Here is a 19,296-nt window from a genome sequence, read left to right as displayed (position 1 = left end):
TGTCTGTGCACAATCCAGGCACTTTCTAGGATTCCCACACCTGGCAAACATCTGACCCATCCCAGTGATGTGTGTGTGTGTGTGTGTGTGTGTGTATGGGGGGGGGGTCGGGGGGTAATTTCTCAAAGGGGCATGTCTTTTTTTTTTTTTTTTGGTCCCCCTTGGGACACCATTTAACCAGCCCACTCCCTAGAGCCCTACATGCATGCCAGGTGCACTGGCTTATCTCATAAACCCCCCAGACATGCTCCAGTATTGCTAAGGCCAGTTATAGATCCTAAGGTCATCCTAGGGGTTTGATCATCTTTGCATCCATACTGTTTCTTTTCTTTTTTGTTTATATGCCCTAAACACTCCCTTCCCCATTCCACACTTGATTATGACCAAGGGCAACTCCTCTCTTTGAACCAGGAGTGGAGCTTCCTAAAGACACATGGTCAGATGTTTTCAGCATCTGTGCAGGTGCAGATATGACAGGTGTTGTGGGTCTAGAGGAAGGAAAAATACGGACTGTGAACAGCCTTGACCACTGAGTCATCTCCTTTGTGGAATGGCACTGTCAGCAATACCTGCTGGCAAAGATGATGTGCATCGGTGGTAACAAAAATGCTTGGCTTGTGATAAACAGTACTGTTGTTGAGGTTATGTCTGCAAGGGAGGCCTTGCTGTGCTGCATCAGGATTACAACTGGTAGTCGGCAGCATGGACAGGACACTGTGATTTCGAGGTACCTGCCCTCTGGGCAGAACCATAAAGGAGAAAGAGAAGTGGCCTATAGGTACTGTATTGGCCCTTGCTTGAAGAGCCAGATCATCACATGGAGGCTGCAACAGCTGCTAAATGGCTATCTAACAATATAAGTATGTGTGCTCCCTGTTCCTCTAAATCATGCACTGCAGGCCCTCACATATCTCATTGCACATGTCATACAGTACCCAATTAGCTCTGACACTGCACTGGCATCATCTGTTGGTGCCTGGACTACAAACATGCATACTCATTGATTTACGCATAGTAAGACACCTAGTTCAGGCACTGAGCTGGAACCATGGTGCTGACACCCACAAGGTACACCATTCCCTAGTGCTGTTTTCAAACTTTGTGGTGGTGCTGCTGTCCACTGCTGGTGCATGAGGTGGTGACAGATGTGCACCGTGTGTTGGGCTGCCAAGCATGACGTGTTCTTTCATACCCAGTGACGCAGCAGAGACAGGTTCTACAAGCATCACACTTGTGTCAGTGGACGTAGATGCTAAGGTACCCTCCATCATAACCACTGCTGACAGTGGTACTGCACTAACAGACTGTCTCATGAGTAGGCCACCATCATGTTGAGGCATGGTCTGTTCCACTGAGGTTGAGTCAATGGCCACTGCACCTGTGAAGGCAGACAGATAATCACCTGTGTGTACAACTGATGCGTGACAATCCCACATCCCACAGATTATTCAGAGAATGAAGACAAATGTACTTTGTAGCATTTGCTGCAATGCCTACAACACAGACATGCTTGTGGAGCAGATGTAGTGGTGTTTACTATCAGTAAACTTATGCAAGTGGTGTGGCACAAGACATTTATTGGGCTTTAATGTAATATCAACCTAGTGCATTCCCTGACAGAGAGACCCAAAGTTACAACCAGTCCAGCTCATCACAACCCCAAATCCAGGCCACCACCAGGTATCGATGTCCCCTCATCATCCACAGGCAAGGATACCAGGAACTCCTCTTTGTCAGGGAGAGTGATCTGTGATGATGGCCTCTGTCCTTGGCCCTTATATCCAGTGCAACAGCTCAGATTCTAGTGCAGGCATGCAGTATAATGTCACAGACTCTGCTGTAGATCTGTTATGCCAATCTTTTGTGGTAACTTAACAGCATTCATATCTGTAATGAGGTTCTGCCAGAAATGTTCCCAGAAAGCCCTGTGAGACCAGTCAGTGCTTAGAATACAATACCTGTTCTCTGCCAGGGAGAACGTTTCAAGCCACTGAGCTGTTACAGTACCATTTATATTCCTGTATAACGGGACATACACCCATACTCAGTTGCTCAGCACAAACATATCTACCACTAGCTGTAGGAGTTCACCACCCAAACCGGAACTACTTGTTACCAGACTGAGAAGTGATGATTCACCACTGTGACAAAGCAGAAATTCCCTGAGGCTCCAACAGCAGAATAAGTTTTTTCTTACATTTATTTCACTGAATTGCACTTTTTTAATACTTCTAGTTGTGCTATACAACTAATCTACTACATTTTGCACCATAATACAGTTTTTTGACTGTTGCACTGCATTTCTATACTGTTTTAACTGTATTTTCATTGCTAGAGAGTGTTCCATTACTGTAATTGCATTTTTATTGAATTACTTAACTGTAAACTGCTTTTTCATACTGACAATTGTATTTTCTATTTGTGAGTGCTTTATCTGTGCATTTTTTGTGGGGTTTCTGTGTTCTAGTCAGGTACCATAGTCTGGACAGTCTAGATAGAGGCCTGCTATTATCCAGGCCTGGTTGTTTTGCTTGTTGTATACATGCCCATGTCTCACTGCCTCTAAAGCACAGCCACAAACCCAACATACTAGTCATGAGAGACTATTGTGTGGCACACAGATTTGTCCCTCACCAGGCTAGACAAGGGGAAAGACCTGGTAAGTTGCTTGTCAGGTGCTAGAAACCACCATATCACTCACTCACTCAAGTCTCTCAACAATAGGTACTGTTATTGACTGTCATAGTCTATGTTGGTGTGAATGACATGAGAGGTACCTCTCTGGAATATATGAAGAGAGACATGATTGAGCTCATTGAATATGTGTCCCAGGCAGGTATGTCACTAGCCTTAAGCAGCATCTTACAGTCACCCTGAACGATGCCTCTGTACAAATAGAAAATGATTAACTTTAACAATTGGCTTAGTTTCTGGTGTCATTCCAAGGGGGTTCAGTACCTGACAGCCTGGGAGGACATGACTGACAGACCACGATGCTTTGCCAGAGATGGCCTTCATCCGTCTCCCCTGGAGTTCAGGCTTCTGGCAAAGGTTCTTGCCTCCCCCATAGTGCCTTTTTTAGGCAAAGCCGTGAAGACAAAATTACCAACATGAAAAATTCTTCTAAATGAAATTTAAAGGTCATGCTGCTAAACCATAGTGCCTTTTTTAGGCAAAGCAGTGAAGACAAAACTACCAACATGAAAAATTCTTCTAAATGAAATTTAAAGGTCATGCTGCTAAACGCTAGGAGTCTTAATTGCAAGCATTCCTTGCCCTGGAAGAGGCTGACATTTGTGCAGTCACTAACACCTGGTTCAAAGTTGCAGAGTGTACCCCAGCCTTACCAGGTTACTTGTCCTACCATACTTTCAGACCCCAACTAGGGGGCAACAAAGCCAAAGGAGGTGGAGTTTCAATATTTATTAAAGACATACACACCTCCAGGCTAGTCAAACAGTATGATGCACAGGAGACACTCCAGGTGCACTTAACTATTGACAAAACACTTATTCAAATCATAGCTAGCTACAGACATCCAACCATGACTCAAGAGGCCCACTCCACCTATCTGGACTTACTTGAATTCATTAAGATTCAACCCTCTACCCTGATCCTGGGTAATTTTAACTACCCAACCATAGAGTGGAAGATCTATTCTAGATCAAACATGAACCTCCAGAGATTTCTCGACTTAGTCAGTGCCAATGCATTGGATCAAATGGTCGACACCCCTACATGAGGTGAAAATATCCTGGACTTGGTACTAACCAACATGAGTAGCCACTGTAGCACCCCAACAATGTCACCCTCCTTGGTAAGATCTGACCACAAAGCAATCACTTTCAAAGTTACCATCTCCCCTGACCCCCCCCACCAGGGTCGAACAAAAAAACTTTTCCAAAGCTGACTACAACCTCCTGAGAGCAGGTATAAGCAGCCTCACAGCCACCTTTCATTCAGTTAAATCAAGCACTAATGTCCAAGTCTACACCAAAATACTATATGAGCATCTATATAGCTACAGGGACTCAGCAATACAGGACAGGACCAAATCATCTTGCTCAAGGAAGAGTAAACCTGTCTGGTGGACAGCAGCAATAAACACACACTATAATAAAAGGAAAAAATTTCTGTCCAAGACCAAGAAGGAGCAGGTGCCAAGTTGGAAGCAATCTTTCCTTTGTCTAAACAAGCAAATAAGGTCACTGGTAAAAAATTGGCCACATCCACTAAGGACAATCACAAGGCCTTCTTCGCATACATCCACAACCTCAAAGGTAACTCCTAAAACTGCTCTGAATTGGTGGTCAAGAATACCACATACACAAACGCCATAGATACAGCCAACCTGCTGGCAGACAGTTCAGTGAAAACTTCACCCCCCCCGCCCCCCATCAGTAAACCAAGATATACCCAGCACCTGTCCTCCTCCCCTCATCACCAAGGAGCAGGTTATTAATTCCCTCTCAAAGGCAAAAAATACAGCCTCCATGGGACCCAACAACTCCCTGGATGTGTCCTACATGAACTCAAGCAAGAGCTCTCAGCACCACTAGGCACCCTATTCAACCAAAGCCTGTGCAATGGCTTCATCCAAGCAGAATGGGGGACAGCCACTGTCATCCCTCTGCACAAAGCTGGAGAGTCCACCGGCCCAAGAAATTATAGGCCCATCAGCCTAACTAGCCTGATCTGCAAGGACATGGAACGCACTATCATGGACCTTATAAACAAGGACATTTGCAACCTCCAAACGCTTGATCCCACACAGCTTGGTTTTGTCAAAGGGAGATCATGCCTGGTAAACTTGATTGCCTTCTTTAAAACAGTCACCAAAGCCCATGAGGGCAAGACAGTGCACATCACCTACTTTGACCTAGCCAAAGCCTTCAACACTATTCCCCACTCGGGCGTAATAGATAAACTCTCCCAGCTAGCTAGGCATCAACCCATCTGTTACCTGATGGATAGCTAACTGGCTCACTGACAGAACCCACTCAGTCAAAACAGGGGAAGCCACCTCTAGTAATAGACGCGTAACAACTGGCATACCCTAAGGATCAGTCTTGGGGCCTCTACTGTTTAGGACATACTTTTCTGAGGTGCAAGCCAAAACCAGTGGTCTGTGGCTGACCAAGTTTGCAGATGACTGCAAGCTGGGCATTGTCATAAATTGCCCTAGTGATGTGAACATCCTCCAAGGGGGCCTTAACTAAACTAATGACTGGTGCCAGAAGCATGACCTCAAACTGAATGCCAAGAAATGCATCATTATCACCTTAGGGGAAAATAGTATCCCTACTAATTATCACATTAATAACCACGTACTAAGCACACAATCAGTTGTGAGGGACTTGGGCACCGAGGTTGACAGCAACCTGACTTTGACCACCATGTTGCGTCCGTTGTACAGAAGCATTTCTACATGGCCCACCTCATAAGTAAGGTTATTTCATCCAGGAACAAGGAGATCATAAAGTACACTTGTATACACTTACCATAAATGTAGATGTTCAAGTGTATTCACTGTTGCAGTCATTACATTTGGGTTACCTGCTTGCAGGTAGCCCTGATTATCAAAGTCTTGGGTCCTGCGTCGGTTGCTGTCTCATCTTCCATCACATCAGGTAGTCAGGGGTATAAGACATGCAGCCGACACCATTATATCAGTTTTCATTGCCCCAGATGTCAGGTGCCCCCATAATGGGAAACAATTATACACAAGGTTACACCTCCAACAAAAAGCAAATACACCAGAAAGCTTAAATACAGTAAACAAGAAGAGAGGTATAGTCAATAGAAGTCAAGGGGCTAGAGGGAGGGTAACCAGGACTGCAACGGTGAATACACTCAAACATCTACATTTATGGTAAGTGTACACAACTGTACTATGTTCTTCATGTTTCACTGTTGCAGTCATTACATTTGGGTAGATTCCCAAAGCTAAGGAAGGGAGGCAATTAGAGAGCATTAGGACCAGCTATTAGGCCCTCCAAGACTGCAGTGGCAAAACCAGCTCTGGATTTAGAAAAAATTGGCAAGTGTCAATGCATGGTGAAGGTATGTACAGAACTCCAGGTAGCAGCTTCTAGGATGTCCCTGGTAGGAACATCTCTGAGAAAGGCTGTGGAAGTAGCTGCAGCTCTAGTGGAATGGGATCTTATCCCCTGTGGGGTAGGTTTTCCATAGTGCTTATAGCAGAAAAGAATGCAATGGCCTATCCACTTAGAAATGCCTTGCTTTGAAATGGCCTTCCCCTCTGCCCCTGCAGCAAAGGCAACTAGCAGCTGTTCAGATTTCCTGAGAGGCTTAGTCCTGTCCAAATAAAATCCAAGTTGTCTGTGCATGTCCAAGGAGTGCATTATTCATTCTCCTTTGTTCTGTGGATTAGAAAATAAGGTTGGCAAATTAATGGATTGATTAAGGGCCAGACTGGATACCACCTTGGGCATAAATGAAGGATTGGTCCTGAGGGACACCCTGTCTGCATGAAAGATGATGAAGGGCTCCACTGCCATGAGGACCTGTAATTCAGACACCCTTCTTGCTGAAGTGATGGCTAGACGGAAGGCTGTTTTCCAAGAAAGGAATTTCAACTATGCAGTTGCAGCTGGCTCAAAAGGAGGTAGAGTGAGCTTTTCCAATACAAAGTTAAGGTCCCAGGCTGGAGTAGGGGCTCTCCTGGGTGGTCTTAAATTTTTGGCCCCTCTGAGGAATCGTTTCAGCAGGGGGTGAGAGAAGAGGGGTGGCTCAGTATTATAATGCGCTGAAATGGCTGAGGCATGAATTTTAATAGAAGAGAAGGAAAGGCCCATGTGAAGCATCTCTGTTAAGTATTGAAGAACATGTGATAAACTGACACTGTTGCGCCCATCCTCTGAGTCTGGCTCCAGGAACAGAATCTTTTCCACTTTTCAGCATAGGATTTTCTAGTACTAGGCCTCCTTGCCTCCAGGATGACATCCAGCACTTGCTTGCTGAGGGATGGTATTGTAGGACTCAGGTAATTAGCCAGACTGCCAGGTTCAGGGTTTGAAGCTGGGGGTAAAGAATCTGGCCCTCCTGCTGGGACAGCAGGAAAGGGGTCTCAGGCAGGTGCCATGGTTCCAGCAGTGACATACTGCGCAAGAGGGGGTACCAGTGTTGGCATGGCCAGTCTGGTGCAAGGAGTATTTGTCCTTGGTTTGTCCTGTTTGATCTTTATTAGAACTTTCGAGAGGAGAGGCAGAGGGGGGAAAGGTATAAACCGATAGGCTTTCCCAGATGAAGGACAGGGCATCCACTTTCCAAGCTTGGCTGTTGGGGGGTCGTTGTGCAGAATTTGTCCAATTGGTAGTTCTGAGGGGAGGCAAACAGGTCTATCTCTGGGTTCCCCCATTTGTTTCTCAAAATGTTAAATATCTTTGGTTCCAGTTTCCACTCGTGTGGGTCCATGAGATTTCTGCTTAGGTCGTCTGCCAGTGAATTTAGCTTGCCTGGCAGGAATTCAGCTTGGAGGTGCACTTGGTAGCTCAAGGCTGTATTCCACAGAGCCATGGCTAGTCTGCAGAGAGGGTATGAGTGAGTTCCCCCCTGCTCGTTTATGTACCACATAACAGTGGTGTTGTCCGTCTTTACCAATAATTGCCCTGGACGAATGTGGTCCTTGAAGACTGTCAGAGAATTCTGTACAGCTAACTTTCTTTCTGATTGATATGCAGGTGCATTTGACACGGGTTCCACTTTCCTTGAATGCACTGCCCTGCCAAGTGAGCCCCCCATGCATAGTCTGATGTGTCTGTTGTTAGGGTTTGGACGGCAGGGGGTAGGGTGAATGGCAGTCCCTTGTTGTGGTGGCAGGCCTCTGCCCACCAAAGGAACTCTGTCTTTATCCAAGGAATGATAGGAATCATTGATTCCAGGTCCTGAGAATGTTGACACCATAGGCTTTTTAGATACCACTGTAGTTTCCTCATATGCAGTCTTGCATATGGAATTAGTAGAATGCAAGAGGCCATGAACCCCAGGGCATGCAGTATTTTCCTTGCAGATAGCTGGATCTTTGTGGCTAGTAGTTTGAAGTAGGGTGTCAAATAAACTTGTTTCTCTGGCATTAGGTAGGCCATCTGGTAAGTTGTATTCAAGCTTTCTGCCAGGAATACAATTTGTTGGCAGGATACTAGGTGGGATTTCTTTTCGTTTATTGTGTGTCCCGGTGAGGTTAGTAGTTTCTTTACAAATGCCAGATGATTTAATAGTATGTCCTGGTTTTCTGCCTGAATTAGACAATCGTCCAGGTATGGGTATATATGAATATTTCTTTGCCTGCAGAATGCAATGACTGGAGCTAGGCACTTTGTGAATACCCTGGGTGCAGTAGACAAGCCAAAGGGCAGTGCAGAGAAAGTACAGTTGTGTACCTACCATAAATGTATATGTTCGAGTATATTCACTGTTGCAGTCATTATACTTGGGTTATCCTGCTGGTAGGCTACCCGCAGTAGGCCTGAATTCCAAAGTCTTGGTCCGGCATTGGTTGCTGTCGCCTCTTCCCTGACGTCAGTGCACCAGGGGTATAAAAGATGCAGCCAACACCATTTTCTTCAGTTTTTCTTGCCCCAGATGTAAGGTGCCCCCAAAAGGGTACACTAAAAATTATGCCAATACAAAAGCATGCACTAACATAAGCATTACCTTCATCTACAAGCAAATACACCACATAGGTTGTATAGAATAGAGAAGTACAGATAAGTTCCAGGAATGAAAGGGGGATGGTGGGAGGGTAACCTGGACTGCAACAGTGAATACACTCGAACATCTACATTTATGGTAGGTACACAACTGTACTATGTTCATCGTGTTTCACTGCTGCAGTCATTACACTTGGGCTGAATCCCAAAGTTGAGGTTGGGTGGCTGGGCCTAAATAGAATTAGGAGTGGCTATGAGGCCCTGCAGAACTGCAGTGGCAAAGCCTGCTCTGGATTTAGAGTAAAGAGGTAAGTGGTAGTGCTTTGTAAAAGTGTGCACTGAAGTCCAAGTTGCAGCCTCCAAAATGTCCTTGGTTGGTACTCCTCTGAGGAAGGCTGCTGAAGTGGCTGCTGCTCTGGCTGAATGTGGCCTAATGCCCTTGGGCACTGATTTGCGATGCTGTGAATAGCAGAAACGAATGCAGTGGCCTATCCATTTTGAAATAGTCTGCTTTGAGATAGCTTTTCCTTGCGATCCTGCAGCATATGCCACTAAGAGTTGCTCAGTCTTTCTGAAAGCTTTAGTTTTGTCCAAGTAGAAGCGTAGCTGTCTGTGTATGTCCAAAGAATGCAGAAGTCTCTCCCCCTTATTCTGTGGGTTTGGATAAAAAGTAGGCAAATGAATGGTTTGGTTAAGAGCCACACTGGACACTACCTTAAGCATAAATGTTGGGTTCGTCCTTAGAGAAACCCCGTCCAGATGGAAAATTATAAAAGGTTCCACCGCCATTAGTGCCTGTAACTCTGAGACTCTTCTTGCTGAAGTTATTGCTAGGAGCAGAGCTGTTTTCCATGATAAGAATTTTATCTCAGCTGTATTGACTGGCTCAAAAGGAGGCAGTGTGAGTTTTTCCAAGACAAAATTGAGGTATTGGCGCTCTCCTTGGAGGTCTTATGTTTTTGGCCCCTCTGAGGTACTGCCTTCGCAGTGGCTGTGAAAAAATAGGGTGGGCCATATTGTAATGAGCTGAAATGGCAGAGGCATGGATCTTAATTGATAAAAAGGATAGGCCTTTGTCCAGCATCTCAGTTAGGTATTGTAAAATCTGAGGAATATTTGGTACAAGCGTGTCAATTCCTTGTGCCTGGTTCCAAGCACAGAATCTCTTCCATTTTTCTGCATAAGATTTTCTGATGCTGGGCCTCCTGGCCTCCAAAATAACATCCATAACTGCTTTAGAGAGAGGTGTGCTCTGAATGGTTACATTATCCACCATGCAGACTTAGGGTTCTGAGTTGGCTGTGCAAGATCTGATTGTTTTGTTGGGTCAGTAAATGAGGAATTTGAGGTAATGTCCAGGCTGGGCCTTGAGACAAGCATTTTAGGATTGGGTACCAGTGCTGGCGTGGCCAGTCTGGGGCAATCAGTATAATTTTTGGCTTCTCTTTTCTGACCTTTAGGAGTACCTTGGGGAGAAGAGGCAGTGGAGGAAAGGCATATACTGTAAGGGTTTTCCAGCTGAATGACAGAGCATCCACTTTCCATGCTTGCTTGTGATAAGTCCTTGTGCAGAATCTCTGTAGTTGGCAGTTGTGAGGGGAGGCAAACAGATCTATGTCTGGGCATCCCCATTTCTTTGTTATCATGCTGAAGATTTGTGGATCTAGTTTCCACTCATGAGGATCCATGAGGTTTCTGCTTAGTTCGTCTGCCAGAGTATTTGTCTTTCCTGGCAGGAATTGTGCTTGCAGGTGTACTTGATAAGTCAATGCTGTGTTCCACAAAGTCATGGCTTGTCTGCAGAGGGGGTAGGAATGTGTGCCTCCCTGCTTATTTATGTACCACATGACTTTAGTATTGTCAGTCTTTATCCGCAGTTGTCCTGGATGAAGCAGATCCTTGAAGGCTGTCAGGGCATTCTGAACAGCTAGCATCTCTTTTTGATTGATATGAAGATGCATTTGGCTTGCAGGCCATGTGCCCTGAATACATTTTCCTGCCATGTGGGCCCCCCAGGTGTAATCTGATGCATCTGTTGTTAGTGTCTGCCTGGCTGTGGGTAAAGTGAATGGCTGTCCCTTGTTGTGGTGACAGGCCTGTGCCCACCATCGAAACTCCTGTTGCAGGCAGGGAATGAGGGTAATTACTGTTTCCAGGCTGTGGCAATGTTGAGTCCAAACACTTTTTAGATACCATTTAGTTTCCTCATATGCAGTCTTGCATATGGAATTAGCCGAATGCAGGATGGCATGAAGCTCAAAGCCTGCAGAATTTTTCTTGCAGATAACTGGGTCTTTGTTGCCAACATTTCGAAGTAAGAAGTCAGTTGCCTTTGTTTGTCTGGCGTGAAAAAAGCCATCTGGGCAGTTGTATTTAAGCTTGCACCCAGGAATATTATCTCTTGAGAGGGCACTAGCTTTGATTTCTTTTCGTTTACTGTGTACCCTAGGCAAATTAGTAATCTTTTTACAAACGCCAGATGCTTTAGTAGAATGTCCTTGTTCTCTGCTTGAATAAGGCAGTCGTCCAAGTAAGGATATATCTGAATTCCTCTTTGTCTGCAAAAAGCAATTGCTGGTGCCAGGCATTTTGTGAAGACCCAGGGCGCAGTAGATAAGCCAAAGGGTAGTGCAGAGAATTGGTAGTGCATTGAGCTAGCTATGAGTCTGAGGTATCTTCTGCAAGATTGTCTGATTGGGACATGCAGGTATGCCTAGTTTAGGTCCAAAGTTACAAGCCAAGCCTTCTTGCCCAGCATGGACAGATGCTGCTGCAGAGTCAATATTCTGAATTTTGGAACGTCCAGAAAAGTGTTTAGAATGGAGAGGTCCAGTATTGGTCTCCAGGCTTTGTCCTTTCTGGGAACCAAGAAAAGTCTTGAGTAAAATCCTTGTCCCTGCTCTTGCTGTGGTACTCGCTGAATGGCCCTCATGTCCATGAGGGATGAAACTTGTTTTTGTGCCTCTGCCCATTGATTGTGTGGCAGGTCTGGCATACTGTTTGCCTTTGGCAGGGTGTGAAAGTGGAACCTGTAGCCCTGAGACACTATATTCAAGACCCATTTGTCCTGGGTGATCATGTGCCAATTTTTTGAAAAAAAGTGCTAGTTTTCCCCCTAAGGGGACTGCCAAAAGATAAGTGCTTAGTACTGGCAGTGGAAAGTCATTGGGACTGTTTCCTATATGGCTGTGATTTGTCTTCTCCGCTTTTGGAGGTAGAAGCACCCCATTGTTTAGGCCTGTATGAGCCTTGGGGCTGGGATCTGCCTCTAGAGCGTCTGTATCTGCCTCTTTGTGGTCTGTCTGAAACCGGAAAGGACCAATTCTTTGAAGGCCAGTTCCTGCTAAATCTGGGTGGCTGTACCTGTAAGAAATCCTTAACTGTCTGCATAGATTTCGCTTTATCCTCCATTTTCTTCAACACCTCTTCTGCCTTAACCCCAAACAAAGTATCATGCTGTAATGGAGCATCCAATAATTTTGCTTTAACATGATCAGGCAGATTCTGTTCCTTTAACCAAGCATGCCTCCTAATGACAGAACCCGTAACAGCGGCCCTGCAAGAGGCCTCCAGTGAATCAAAACCACATTGCAAAGTATGCTTTCCTACTTGTTCAGCTGCATGCAATAAATCCTGCATTTCCTTGTTTTCTGGACATTCAGAATTTGTCAACATTTTCTGTTTTAGCAGTGACATTAAGTATTGCTGATATTTAAGCATATGAAACTGACAATTTATTTAAAGCCCTTACAGCCAAGGTAGCAGAAGTGTAAACCTTTTTCCCCCATCTGTCCAGTGCCCTTGAATCCCTATCAGAGGGGACAGGGTTTTTTGCAGTGGATGCCTTGACCCCTTTGGGACACTGAGATATAGTTTCTGGGTCAGCAGCAGGGTTTTTATATAGAAATTTATGAGAATCTGGAACCCTGTTGTATATGTCTGGCTTAACAGGTGCAGGGGGTAAAGAGTCAGAAGACAGGCCGGACTCTGAAAATACATAATCTACAATGTCTAGAACAGGTGGAATAGCAAGAGGTCTGTGCTGAGGTAGTAAAAGAAAGTCTCTGAGCCTTTTCTTAGATTCTGAGTAATCTTGGCTCTCCCAGTGAAAGTGCTCCCTCATAGTATGCAGGGTTTCCCCAAAAGAATAATCCTCTGGAGGAGAGGTTCAAGGGATAGATTCTTCAGCATCAGAATCCTCATAGGGAGGAAGAGAGTATCCCTGTTCAGAAGAGGAGTCGGAGGAAATGGAAACCTGATATGAAGATTCATATTCTGTCTCTTGCCTAGGCCTCTTATCAGGAGGGGGATGGGAACCCCTGATCAAAGTAATTAGGTCTTCGGCCATTTTAAGCATCTGTTTTTTAGGCATGGAAGTCTGTCCAGGAGAATGCTGTACTTGTTTCTTTGTCTTTAGATGTTCTTTAGTCTTTCCCTTTGAAGCTGAGGTTGGCTTTACATATAACTGTGTAGGTCTGAAAACACCCTCAGAAGCCGATGCCTGCTCAGCGGCTCCGGACCCATCTGAGGGAATAGTTTCCAAGTGTCCAATACCTTGAGTTTCCAGAGGCATAGTTGGCTCCATGTGGGAGTCGGAAGCGGCCTGTGGCTCTGAGGTAGCAGGCGTCAGGGGCTGCGAAAGCACCTCACTGAGAACTGGCGACTGGCCTAATGGAAACCTTGTAGTCGGTTTTGGACGTCGGATGCCTGTCCTTTTCCTTGCGCTTTTTATAAACTCCAGTCGGCTGTTCTGATGGCATTATATAATTAAATCTTCGGCCAAAGTAATGAAAGGCAAAATCGTTCCAACGCTTAATAGTGCGTTGGTTAAATCTAGCACAAAACCAACAACTAGCAACATCGTGGTCAGGGCCTAGGTAAGGAATACAGTAAGAGTTAAAATATTTTTGAGGTATTTGCTTCCCACAAGAAATACAATTGTTAACTTTTTCTGACATCGGTCTGGAGCAAGAAAAAGTTTCCCAAACGGGGTACTTAGCTTTAATGAAGACTTTGGATCTGAAATTCGATTTTGAAAATCTCAAGAGTCGGCCGACTGGCACTTGCGAACTGCTTTTGCTTCGGGCACCATGCGGCAAGAAAGACTGAAGAAAATGGCGTTGGCTGCATCTTTTATACCCCTGGCGCACTAACGTCAGGGAAGAGGCGACAGCAACTGACGCCGGACCAAGACTTTGGAATTCAGGCCGACTGCGGGTAGCCTGCCAGCAGGATAACCCAAGTGTAATGACTGCAACAGTGAAACACAATGAACATCTGACAGTGCATGTAGCCTGCTCTGAAGCATAGGTATTTTCTGCAAGATTCCCTTATTGGGACGTGCAGATAAGCTTCCTTTAAGTCCAATGTTGCCAACCAGTCATTTTTGCCTAGCATGGGAAGCAGCTGATGAAGAGTTAGCATTTTGAATTTTGGGATCACCAAAAAGTTGTTTAGGATAGACAGGTCCAGGACAGGATGCCAGGAGTTGCCTTTTCTGGGTACCAGTTAAAGTTTTGTGTAAAAACCTTGCCCCCATTCCTCTTCTGGGAGAGGTTGAATAGCCCTGATACTTAGAAGAGAGAGAACCTGCTCTTGAGCCTCTGTCCACTGATTTGGGGGTAGGTCTGGCCAACCGTTTGGGGTTTGTAAGGTGTGGAAGTGAAATCTGTATCCTTAGGAAACTATATTTAAAACCCATTTGTCTTTGGTAAAGAGTTCCCAGTTTTTTGCATGCAGGGCGATCTTTCCCCCTAAAGGAGCAGTCAGTTGAGCAGGGCATGGAAGGTTTAAAGTTAAGTCATTGTGACAGTTTACCATGGGGGGGGGGGGTGTCTTACTACTTCCAGCTTTGGAAGTGGGAGCCCTCCACTGCTTAGGCCTGTGAGTACCTTGAGACTGTAGTCTGGGTGGTCTGCTGGTCCTGGGTTTGGACTGAGATGGCCTGGAAGAGACAGGAAAGGACAAATTCTTAGAAGGCTAATGCCTACTAAATCTGGGAGGCTGTACTTGCAAGAAATCTTTAACAGTTTGCATCGATTTAGCTTTTACCTCCATCTTTTTAAGCACTTCTTCTGCTTTGTTGCCAAACAGGCGGTCTTGGTTTAAGGGAGCATCCAGTAATTTAGCTTTAACATGATCTGGCAAAGGTTGCTCCTTAAGCCAAGCATGCCTTCTAAGTACAGATCCAGTGACAGCAGACCTGCAAGATGCCTCTAAGGAGTCAAAACCACATTGCAAAGTATGTTTACAAACTTGTTCAGTAGAATGCATTAAATCCTGTAGTTCTTTATTTACAGCATAAACAGAAAATGATGTTGATTCCTGACTAAGTACTCCAATAACATGCTGCTGATACTTTAACATGTGAAACTGGCAGTTTAAGGCCCTAATGGCCAAAGTAGCAGAAGTGCATACCTTCTTACTCCATCTGTCCAGAGCCCCTGAATCTCTATCAGAGGGGGGTAGGGTTTTTGGCAGTAGTAGCCTTAATGCCTTTGGGTCCTTGTGAAATGGTCTCTGGGTCCGCAGTAGGATTCTCAAAGAAGAACTTGTGAGAGTCAGGTACTCTGTAATACCTGTCAGGTTTCCTGGGAGCTGGAGGTAAAGTGTCTGTGGCCAGGCTAGATTCCAAGAAGGCATCATCGACAATGTCCAGTACAGGAGGGATAGCTAAAGGCCTGTGTGGAGGTAGGAGTAAGAATTCCCTAAGCCTCTTTTTGGAGTCAGAGTAATCCTGGCCATCCCAGCGGAAATGCTCCCTAAGAGTGTGCAAAGTTTCACCAAAAGAGAAATCTTCTGGAGGGGAAGCAGAGGGAATGCAGTCCTCTGCATCAGAATCCTCATAGGTAGATAAGGGTAAATCCTGGTCATCAGAAGAAACAGAAATTTCAGAATCCTGATCAGAAGAATCAGAAGGAAAATCAGTTCTAGGTCTCTTACAGGGGGAAGGCTGGCTTTCCTTGATTAGAGTAATAAGGTCTTTAGCCATTCTTATCATTTGTTTTTTAGGCATATGGGCCTGACCATGCGGTTTGGGCATCGGTTTTCTAGGCGTGCATCGAGTTTTAGGCCTTGAAGAAGAAGATGGCGTCAGTTTGATATGCAAGTCAGTAGGCCTGAATACACCCTCAGAAGCCGGTGCCTGCACAGCGGCTCCGGACCCATCCAGGGTAGAGACATCCGCAGGTTCCATAGTCGAAGAAGAATCTCGCGGCATACCGGAGTCCAAAGAAGTCTCAATAGAGGCCTGCGAATCTGAAGTAGCGGGTATCAGGGGCTGCAAAAAGCGCCTCACTGAGTACCAGCGAACTGGCGACTAGCTTAACGGAAGTGTCGTCGGCAGCTTTGGAACTATGCAGTCGGTCTCTATTTTTATCTTTACATTTTTTTCGGAATGTCGATAGTCGGATGGCTTACCAAAGCCATTTCTGGATAATTGAACAGAGAACCAAAATATGAAATATGAAAATATGAAAATGAACCGACGACAAATAGTTCGAGGATTGAATAAGGCACAAAACTGAAAGCAAGGGACATCGTGGTCTGGTCCTAAGCAAGGAATGCAGTACGAATGAAAATCTTTATGAGGTATTTGCTTTCCACAAGTAATACAATTGTTAACTTTTACTGACATCAGTTTAGAGCAAGAAAAAGGATCCCCGATGGGGTACTTAGCTTTTTTGAAGACTTCAGTTCTGAAACTCGAAAACGAAAATTTAAGGAGTCGGCCAACTGGCACTTGCGAACTGCTTCGGTTACCGCACAGCAAGAAAGACTGATGTAATGGCGTCGGCTGCATGCTTTATACCCCTGACTACCCGACGTCATGGAAGATGAGAGACAACAACCAACGCAGGACCCAAGACTTTGATAATCAGGCTGACTAAGGGCTACCTGCAAGCAGATAACCCAAATGTAATGACTACCCAAATGTAATGATTTCAACAGTGAAACACGAAGAACATCATCCCTGTACTCCTCCCTTATCAGACCCATTATCAAGTACAATGCCCCCTTTGGCATGTACCTTGCCAAGCACATGCAGCAGTTGGAGAGACAACAGAGGTTCCTGAGACGGAAAATCCAGGGTCTCAAACACCTATCCTATACATATAGGCTAAAAGCCCTGCCAATCTACTCAGTTTCATACAAACTGCTCAGAGGTGACCTATGTCTGGCATACAAGGCTGTCACAGACTTAGCCTTGATGGAGTTGCTGCATATCCATAAGTCAAACTCCACTTGTGCAACCCGCATGCAAGGTCTCAATCTGGTCTGTGACATTACTAGAACTTGCTGGCAGGACAGATTTGTGTCCCAACGACTCTCCCATATGTGGAATAGACTTCCTCTCCATGTCAAGCAGAGTACCTCACTAACCCTCTTTAAGAGGAACCTGGATGACTGGATGGAAAACAGAACATATACCCCTGGGATCCCACCTGTGTCCCTGCTGGACAGGGAAAAGAGGTGCTGACTTTGTGGGAACATGGGTGAAATGCTTGGCTATGCTTATTAAGGACCTCAGGCTAATAGCCTAGTATCATCCTATGAACCTAAGAAACAGCTGCAACAAGTAACATGCCTATTATACACTGTTCCCACATGCCATGTCCCCACGGCATTCCAGCTGGAACAGTTTGCAGATGGAATGTCATGTAACACCTAGATCTACCTAGAAGGACCTATGTCCCCCCCCAAGCAACATTATCATGTGTCCCACAGAACACATATGCTATCAGAATTATTTAGCAGGTGCACCTCCTCTTGCCTTTCTTTGTGTATGTCAGCTGACCTCCTGTTGCACAGAGTGTGCAGTTCAACATATCCCACTCTGTCTGTGTTGCCAACCGACAGTTTCTCTAACAATTCTCATCATTTAGCAGTCTATCTGATGGGTTATACACAGATCTGTGCCCTGTTTGTCCACATTCCCCTTTACACCCTCTTGCTTTGTCCATACCACTTCCAGCAGGCTACTGTTCAGCAACCCACCCAATAAGATAAATATATATGTTCTGCATTCCCACCTGCCACTAACCTGTGCACCTTTACACAGCTGCTGTAGAACATTTCTTTTACTGTGTAGAACCACAAGTTCCCGATGAAAATCTGCTAGCTAAACAACAGCAAATCTGATACCACAATGAGTACCATACTAGTAACCATGGCTTGTGTCACACTATTAGTGGACTCTTACCTCAGTAATTATGTCAATGGAGTAATTTCTGCAAAATGCTTCTGAAACACCCAATCATCACAGCGCAAAGCCGGCACTACATTGTGCAACCTGACCTGTGCCTGTCAATGCACATACATGGTAGGTCACAATGCTTTCTGCACAAGCCTAGTCAGCTCCATTACACTGTCTCACCTGCTTAGCTAACCAGGTTTGCAATGCTTCTAATTAATTTCACTTTTGCTAATACTTTTGCTTTGTTTATAAACTTCTCAGGACGGTGGTATACATTTGTACAGTTTGGTTAAATTTTGCCTAGCTCTGATGTCCACTATACTCTCACTGTTTGACACTCATACACCATGTCACTCTCTTACACAATGGTGACAGGTTACCTCCCATCTTATCTTGTTAGGTAGTCTACACAGTTCGTTAACAGGTGCTCCCCAGATTTCTAAAATGTTTCAGTGTTGACACTGCTTAGCTGACTACATCCTTCCCCTTTTCAAGGCCTGTAGTATGAAACAGTGTAGCATAACTTACTGAGCATCTCTTTTGGTTTGTTTTTCTCTTTATTGCTGTCATCATCTTCATTTTATGGTGTCCTTTTTATGCTTCATTTCTCTCCATTTACATTCATGTTTTTTGCTATGCTGACTATGGGAATGAATGTGACACATCAGCATGCTCTGCATCTGCACAGTTACCAACTGCTGGGTCCCCAGCAATCTCCAGGCCAGCCCCTCTGCATCCTGTGGGGGAGGAGGTGACGTGGAGGGTTTACTGGTGGCCTTTATTGCAGCTCCTCTGGTGTGGGGTGTAGAATCCTCAATGGTGAATATAATTTGGGGAGGATAGAAGGACTGGTGAGGGCTGTGGTGGACCACAGGCTTGATGTATAGACTGCACCCTGGAGCTCATCCTAGTCACACAACTGCATGGCCCCAGCAACATGACTGCTGGTTGCTTGGTCCAGCTATGAGGGCATTTGGGTGTACAGCTGTGCATCCTGGCAGGTCATCCTCATCCCACCCTACCCCCTTCATGGTGTTCCCTTCCCTTTCCTTGTGTGTCACCACTCCCTTACCCAGTTTGTTGCCCAATCTTTCCTACCCCCATTTTTATAAGCAACTCATCTGTCTCTGCTTATAGATTCATAGGTAGGTACTAGGCTATCTACCCAAGGGCATTTATAAGCCTAGCCAGAATGTGTTAGCTTTCGCCTCCCTTTTAGATTACTTTCCTGGGCCTCTGTCCAGCAGGGCCACTGAAGTGATCCCAGGGGTAAATTTACGATTTCCCATCCACTCGTCAAGATTTCTCTTGAAGAGAGTCAGTGAGGGGATTTGCCTAACATAAACTGGGATTCTATTCCAGAGCGAGGGAAGTCTCTGGGACAGAAATCTATCCCTGCAGCATGTCCTGTTTATTGTTGTGCTGAGG

General features: G+C 45.3%; 1 protein-coding gene across 1 annotated transcript in view; it reads right to left on the bottom strand.

Annotated features, from left to right (window-relative positions):
* Positions 1-19,296, bottom strand: part of SNRNP40 (small nuclear ribonucleoprotein U5 subunit 40) — a 433,394-nt gene that overhangs the window by 208,882 nt on the left and 205,216 nt on the right. The gene's annotated exons all lie outside the window — the stretch shown is intronic.

The sequence above is a fragment of the Protopterus annectens genome, chromosome 1.part1 (genome assembly GCF_019279795.1).
Source record: "Protopterus annectens isolate FY-2018-M chromosome 1.part1, PAN1.0, whole genome shotgun sequence".
Taxonomy (NCBI): Eukaryota; Metazoa; Chordata; order Ceratodontiformes; family Protopteridae; genus Protopterus; species Protopterus annectens.
The sequence above is the reverse complement of the archived record's forward strand: the minus strand, read 5'-3'. Positions and strand labels throughout refer to the sequence as shown.